Genomic DNA, 8,049 nt, shown 5'->3' with positions numbered 1-8,049 from the left:
ATGTCAAAAATTCAGGTTAAAAATCACATGAATCTATAACTTGTGTACTTGCTTGTCTTATTTAGCATTTTTATCCATGTTTGCATTCAGATGTTCATGTTAAAAGCTCATGCGGTATGACAAGTCATTTTTATTCCATGTTATCTCTCAGTTAATAAAGGCTGTTTTAGATGGAGTTTAGCATGTCAAGTATATAGGTCATCTAGCTTCTGCATAAAATATAAGAAAATGTAAGTATTCCTCAGGAAAGTTATAACTAATTGCATATTACGCACAACAAAACATCTGTTAAAGGTTGTAGTTATGCTTGTAAATAAACAGCATGAGCAAATTTCAGTGACATTGACTCTTTTAAGTGTGACTATTAGTGATTTCAGTAATAATATATAATAGTAAGGTTTATTCACGGGTTCATTGTTTACTTAACTTGTATATTAATCAATTTTTCATTCAAAGTGATGCAAAACCCTCTTCCCCAGCACAAATATCTGTGTGCTGACCTGTTAATTCATTCAAAATTAATTTTTAATTTAGTGAAATTATAAAATATTTGTACTGCTTGTTAGTTAACCTGAAATGACCCTGGGTCATTTTAGGCTTGATTTCTACACAGAACATCATCGCCTGTTCACAAGTTCTCTTTTAACTCTTGAGGCTTGTGTATTTTCAGTGTTGGCAAAGAAATTTTCCGTGTCTACTGGATTAACAACTTTAACCACACTGAACCATACTCTGGTGTTTGGTTAGCGATGTTTTTAGTGCAGAGTGCAGAAGCTCTGAAACTTTGTATTTACTTAAAGTGCAGTAGAGGATAAAAGCAGATAAATGTTGTAAAATGAATGTTCAGTGAGTCATCCAGGCCGTCTTGCAATGTGATCTTGATTTTGATTTCACTATGATTCAAATTTTGAATGAATTCATTTCTGTCAGGAGGTCCCACAGGCCAGTGCATCCACAGGAGAGCAAAAATGACATCTGATGATCACAGATCTCAAACCCTTGGTAAGTTTGAGAAAATGCTCCACACTTCATGCTCGGCAATGTGACAAACGAAATCAGACAGACAAAATTAGATTGCAAAACCGACTAAAAAATATTTAAGATATATTTTGTTTCCAATGTTTCCACCACTGTAAAGTGACATGCACTTCTTTAGTGAGAGGAAATTATTATTTTTTTTTTTAATACTGTCCCCCATTTCATATCTTTTGCTTTCAGTTCGGTGTCACAGAGTGTCTTCATACTTCTTACTTAAGCTTTCACAATCTGTTTCTGTTGTATTCCGTTGTATTCTTTATTTCCTTTGTTCAAGATGCCTTCCTAATTCTTTATATTATTTGTGCAACAGGAACAGGAACACAGCTTTACTGTGTGTGTGTGTGTGTGTGTGTGTGTGTGTGTGTGTGTGTGTGCGTGTGCGTGTGCGTGTGTGTGTGTGTGTGTGTTACCTTCCTGTGCATTTCCCAGAATACCCAAAGTTGGTGTTATTTATAAACAGAATCAGCCCTTTGTTCATTAAATAGATTTTGCATTCACCAAATGTATGTTAAATATGTTAGGTTGGTTGTTGGTACAGTTTACAATGCATACACACAATGTTCAGAAATCAACCGATGATGCTTTTGGTAAAATAATGGGCAAACTGTGTGTCGTTTTGGCCACATACAGTATGAATTTATAGCAGCAATTTCTATGAAACCTGCATAATGATGCATTATACTGTAATTATTTGACATTGCTCTATTATACACATTTTTTCATAAATAATTCTGTTATAATCTATTAATCATATTTATATTTATGCATCTATATACTTTTATCCAAAGTGACTTACAAAGCAATTTGTCACAGATCTGTTCACATTACACACAATGTTTCAGTAATGCATCTAATAATATAAGACATTATGCATTATAATCCTTTAAGCTTTTGGTCTTGACATAGCTTAATTTTAATTAGCTGTTTAAATAATTCATTATGAATATCTTTATAATGCATTATATATAGTATGGATGCTTCAGAGATGGTGTTGCCAAATTGATTATCATATGATCTTTTGAGTGAGACAGAATATCTGCCAAATTGTGAAATCTAGATGCAGTAAACTTTGTGCCCTTGCCGTTTAATAGTTGTGTTGTGAAATGGAGACTTCGGCGTCTGTGGTAAAGTAATGGTGACTTGACGCACATCCTGGTTTTACAGAGAAAACAGTGTTCCTGTAACAACAGTCCTGTCTGGGGAAAAAAAAACGTCTAACCCGTAAACTAGAGGGCCTAATGTTAAATGTTGTATTCCAGGACCAATAATGATGTTGACCCAGGCAACATAATTTTTATTTTATTTATAAGCATTTTATTTTCCACTCTCTCTGACTCTTGAAATTTGAAACGAGCAGTTTGTTGTTGTTTTGTTGTAAGTATATAGTGATTTTTTTTAAGGCATGTGGGTTTGCTGTCAAGTTAAGTGTAGTTTTTAACTCAAATTTTTACATTTTATTTTATTTTATTTTATTTGAGCGATTACCCTCGCACACCTGCAGGTAATAGATGCGTAGGAGAGAGCACCAAAAAAAGTCAAAAATCAAAAACAAACAAAAATCCCCACATTTATCACAATGTTTCGGTCCAGTGACCTTCATCAGACATATCTAGATAAACGATTCAAAGCTCAATATATATATAAAACAACAGCTGAACTCATGAACAATCACATTTGCAGTGATTAATAAAAACAATTTTAATACTTTTGTAAGCTCTGATAGTGTGCGGGATTTTCTTTACTTTTGGTTTTATTTGGAAAGAACTGAAAGTCAGTTGAGACATCTTTCAAGTGGTTTCTTTATGTTGCTTTTTACAGAGTATCAGCCTTGGAATAAAAATGCCATGATTGACTAATATCTAATGAATGAGTAATACAGTACATTATGGTCTGAGGGTCAGTGATGTGGCTTCAGACATGTTGGGGATTTTAGGTTATTTGCATTCGTTTCTTAGAGGAACAGAGTTCGTGTTCTCTGCAAGTCATCAGATGCTTCATCATTTCAGTAGGTTGATTTTAATGTTAAAAAAGTTCAAACATTTTTAAAATGCTTAGAATAGAAACAGAAGTAGGGGGATTTTGTTTTTACTGACCAGTAGGCTTAATTAGTGGTATTTACTAAATTAAGTATCACTATTCCCATCATCCTGCAGCTCTTGTGCTCCAGACATGAATAATTCCTCAAATCATGCTTCTTCTTGAGGAGTGTTGGTTATGATTTTATTCCTCTTGGAATAATATGGGTGACTTGCATTAAATCCCACAGATTTGTATTGAATCAAGCATCAAGGCGCAGTGAGTTTTGTAAGTAGACCTAACTAACTACTCTCATTTTCTTTAGAAATGAAAAAATAAAATGTATTAATTGGATGACCAGATAAGTGCAATACAGCTTTGAGAATTACTTGAATAAGTTATGTATCCTTATGGATAATGTGATTAATTTATACTCAAGATGTTGCTGTTTTGGTAGCACAAGATAAATGCATGCTAATCAAACAAAACCAGTATATAAGTGGTTTTGCATCTACTGTCTTTGTCATTCATGTCATTTGTTTAAAAACTGCTCTGTGAAGATGTTAATGCATTAACTAGTAACTGAAGTGTTTATCTGCTTCGTTCTAATTTAAGGACGCTGAGCTTTGATGTTATAGTGAGAGGACGGGGTGGGACTTGGGTCCATTTTGAAAGGTCAGAAAACAGGACAGCAGTGGGGAGCGACACAGCCTTACTCTGGGTACAAACAGGCCACGTTCGGTTCCGTTTTGAAGGGGGTGACTGAAGAAAAATAATGTATTAGTAATTAGGTAGTAGGACTGTTGGTGTTTGACTCCAACACTGTGTCAGATCTACTTACTAACGCCTGAAAATAGAGAAGTACAGAGAAAACCCACACTTGAGGACTCGACAACTAGAACACCACTGCCTCAATTCACCAAAGCTATACATGTCCAAAGAGAGAGAGAGAGAGAGATAAACAGATAGATAGACAGATCAGTAGATAGATGGACAGATATGTAGTTAGGTAGACACAGACCACTGCTGGTTTAATTGTTGCATTTGTAAAAACAAGTGTTCATTTTAGATCTATGAGCTAATATATGCTGGATTAAAGATGTAGGCATATTTTTGATGTTTACAAATTTGCACATGAAAACAGTTGAGCGGGAAACAGTGTTTTGGAAAGATGTTTACATTTTCAGAATTTTTGCTTGTGGCTTATGTGTAACTGACACTATAGTGGGTGGTTGCCAGGGTGTTGCTGTGTGGTTTCTAGGTCATCTTATGGTCTGTAGATGCGATTCAGGTCCCTCCTTTATTATGCATCTTTTTTTTTAATGATTTTTGTGCATCCTTTTTCATTGTTTTTATGGTCCAGCAGGTGAAAACAGTGTGTCTGATATAGTCCACCCAGTATGGTCAGGTTCCTGGACAAATAACTCGTATGAAGCAGTTCTTTGTAGAGATGCACCGATTGCATGATTGGCCTGGTGACTGGGCGGTCAGTCTTACGTCTTTCCGATTCCGAGTCGGTCCGTTTTGTTACCACAGGCACAGGCAATAATGTCAGCAGTGCATTCTAGCTCTCTTCTCTCCGATGGCGAAGTGACACGCACCCGCCTCCTCTCAGTCGCTCAGGTTAAATAGGGCTTGTATTGCACATCATTTTACTAATGCTCACAGGTTTCGCACTCACACTGGGCAGCTTGTGAGTCACAAGTACCAAAATGAGTGGCTTACTGCATTTAAACAGTCAAACACACACAAAATTATGTCAAAATGGCCATCTTGGTGAGTATCCAGTAAACAGTCAGTTTTGGAATATAATTAGTTGAGAAAGATACATGCAAGTTGTGTAACAGTATTTTGGATTCGTTCATAAACTATTAAATGTTCCTCAGTGAGGCCTAGCTGCATTGACAGCAAGACAATTTACACTTTCAAACGCCCAGAAAACTATACTAAAGACATATTTAAATCAGTTCATGTTACTACAGTGGTTCAACCTTAAAGTACACATGAAATCAAAATTGACCTTATTTATTTTGTTAGCTCAAATTGCTAGTTTTGTGGTGAACAATTCATCCGTGCAAGTCAATCCACACAAAAAAATTGTTTGGCTTCGTAATATTTAATCAAAATCTGACAATGCTCCTCCCCTCTGCAACGGTGCCCCTTCTCTAATGACGTCAGTTTGACGGCTTGGGCTGAAATCGCTTAAACCACTCCCCTCCAACCATTAGTCTGCTATGAGTGAGAGATGGAGAGGAGGAGCGCTGAAGTAAAACTCTACCCTCTATTCAATATTCCATTTCACTTGGAAATACGTCACAACACTGGAGAAAAGTCGTTTGCAACTTCCGGTTCACGCGGACTTTAATGTTATGAAGCGACGAGAATACTTTTTGTGCACCAAAAAAACAAAATAACGACTTTATTCAACAATATCTAGTGATGGACGCTTTCAAAACACTGCTTCATGAAACTTCGAAGCTTTACAAATCTTTTTTTTTTTTCGAATCAGTGGTTCGGAGCGCGACTCAAACTGCGAAAGTCACGCCCCCCAGTGGTGAACATTGAAATTTTGAAACACTTATGACGTAACGAAGCCTCGTTTACTGAAATCACGTGACTTTGGTAGTTTGATACACGCTCCGAACCACTGATTAGAAATTAAAGATTCTTAAAGGGTAACTAATGACAGAATTTTCATTTTTGGTTGAACTAACTAACCCTTTAAGCTTAAAAAACGTTCCTTGCCGACTAACTGAAATGTTTAAATTGAAGCACTACTACAGTTACTAAAACTAAAAAATGAATAAAAGCTGTATAGAAATAAGACAAAAGCACATAAAATTACTAAAATTAAAATGAAACAGAAAATATAAAAACAAAAGCTTATTCAAAATATTAATAAATACTATTATAGTATAGAAATAATATTAAAATAGTAATAGGAGCACTATCATAGTGGAAGAGGTTTCGTCACATCACTTTGAGCACTAGTACTAGTGATGCTTAGCTTAGTAAAAGCCACTAATAAGAAAGAATTGTCAAACAGGCCTGATTTAAAAGTGGAGAAAGTGCAGACAGGCTCTTATGAAGCAGGGAATGTATTATTCTGTCTTTATCTGATGAAGGCCAGTCATTCTGTCCAACTGCTTTGTGTCTAGGTTATTCTTGAGCGTCCTCGTACAAACCTTGTGGGTGAGAGACGTGATTGATCTCAGCGTGATGAGGACAGGTGATGATTTCTGCAGCCGCTCTCTAATTCGCCGCATGAACACTCGCAGTCAGGCTAATTTCTCCTTTCATTTTTCCGTCCATGACCCACTTGTGTTCAAGAGTGTGTGTGAGTGTCACAGTATGTTATTAGCTCAGAATAAAGACATATGCACATGCTCACACATATGCATGCATGCATGTCTTGCATTATACATGTGAAACTGTATGTTTTCCCTCGTGGTTTCAGTGGTTTCCAAGCGTAACAGATGACTTCTTCCCACAAAGCCACAGAAGATCCGGATGAAACCCAAGCCTCAGATGCGAGCCAGTTTGATCTAGCATCCGAGAGGCCGTGTGTGTGTATGTGTGTGGAGAGCGAGGCTGGAGGGAGGAGTGTTTGAGTGCATGACAGCGGGATGAGAGAGATCTCAGAAGAGAGATTGTTTCAGTGCTGGAGGTGATCCTGCGTGGACGCAACGCCTGGATGTGCACGTTTATTGGCGTTTCAGTGACTGTTTGTTTCTCTTTGGACCCTGTTCTGACCACGTCTTCTGTGCTGGAATGAGGAAGCTCAGGCTGGACCTTCAGGTATGAATTCCCACTTGGATAGTGCATCCGTTATGATGCTTAGATGGAGCAGATATATTAGCGCTCGCAAGAAAAACTATTGCATGGATGTGACTCCCGAGATGCTTGATAGACGACTTTTGAGAAAGTGTTGCTTTGCGTACTTTGTGCTGGTGTGCTTTAGCAAAACTGAACTGCAGTAGTTGCATATGCAGCGCTTTTGACTTCAGTGTGTGTTTTGCTCTAAATTGTGCTGATAGTGAGTGGGTGAGTATGTATGTGTGTGTGTGCTGTTTTCCTGGTGTGAGAGGCCTGCTGAGACCAAAGGTAGGTCATTGCACGCAGAGAGCATAATTATGCACTCAAACACTTATGTAGGAAATCTATATAGCGAGAGAGAAATGTGAACTCTTCATCTGTGTGTGTTTAAACAGTTAAATCGAACGGCTAATTGCACCCAAACTATGTTTTGTATGAGCACACTGTGCATTGTGATCTTAAGCTGTGTATGACATGCATTCTTGCTGTGAATTATGTTTATGGTTTAGTTTTTAAAAAAGCAGGGACTGGCGAGATGTAAATATTCAGACATATGCTCATAGTTGTGCCAGGTTTATGTTAATGGAACTTTTTTGTAACCAAATGCAAAGCTGAAACGCGATGCAGAAATTTTAACGAGTTTTCAGAGCTTTCTGGTTCTCTCACAAGGCATCAGGACTTCAGAAGTCAAGTGGAAGTTGTGCATTCATTTTATCTATCATTTGTTTGTTCTATAGTTCGTTTGTTCGTTCTTTCACTCGTTCTGTCGTTTGTTTGTTTGTTCATTCGTTCTGTCGTTCGTTTGTTTGTTCATTCTACCTACCGTTTGTTTGTTCTTTCTTTCATTTGTTCATTCATTCTATCTATCGTTTGTTCTACTTATCGTTCGTTCTACCATTCTGTTGTTTGATCTATCTATCTATCTATCTATCTATCATTTGTTTGTTCTATAGTTCGTTTGTTTGTTCTTTCATTCGTTCTGTTGTTTGTTTGTTTGTTTGTTCATTTGTTCTGTCGTTCGTTTGTTTGTTCATTCTACCTACCGTTTGTTTGTTTTCTTTCATTTGTTCATTCATTCTATCTATCGTTTGTTCTACTTATCGTTCGTTCTACCATTCTGTTGTTTGATCTATCTATCTATCTATCTATCTGTCTATCTATCATTTGTTTGTTCTATAG

The 8,049-nt window shown here is 36.9% G+C and overlaps 1 protein-coding gene across 11 annotated transcripts in view; it reads left to right on the top strand.

Moving 5' to 3' along the window:
• LOC125257439 (SH3 and multiple ankyrin repeat domains protein 1) overlaps positions 1–8,049 on the top strand; it is a 62,267-nt gene that overhangs the window by 3,580 nt on the left and 50,638 nt on the right. The window contains exons 1-4 of one of the 11 annotated variants that reach the window (XM_048173782.1): positions 2,985–3,043; positions 3,305–3,342; positions 6,213–6,283; positions 6,512–6,852. The gene's annotated coding sequence lies outside the window, so the exon portion shown is untranslated. Of the gene's footprint in view, positions 1–930; positions 1,003–2,916; positions 3,044–3,094; positions 3,343–6,212; positions 6,392–6,511; positions 6,853–8,049 lie in introns of those variants that run through there. The other 10 variants (XM_048173778.1, XM_048173777.1, XM_048173783.1 and 7 more) reach the window with 10 other exon arrangements.

This window comes from Megalobrama amblycephala, linkage group LG22 (genome assembly GCF_018812025.1).
Source record: "Megalobrama amblycephala isolate DHTTF-2021 linkage group LG22, ASM1881202v1, whole genome shotgun sequence".
In the NCBI taxonomy this organism is placed as follows: domain Eukaryota; kingdom Metazoa; phylum Chordata; class Actinopteri; order Cypriniformes; family Xenocyprididae; genus Megalobrama; species Megalobrama amblycephala.
Note: the sequence above shows the minus strand (reverse complement) of the source record. Positions and strands in the feature narration are given on the sequence as shown.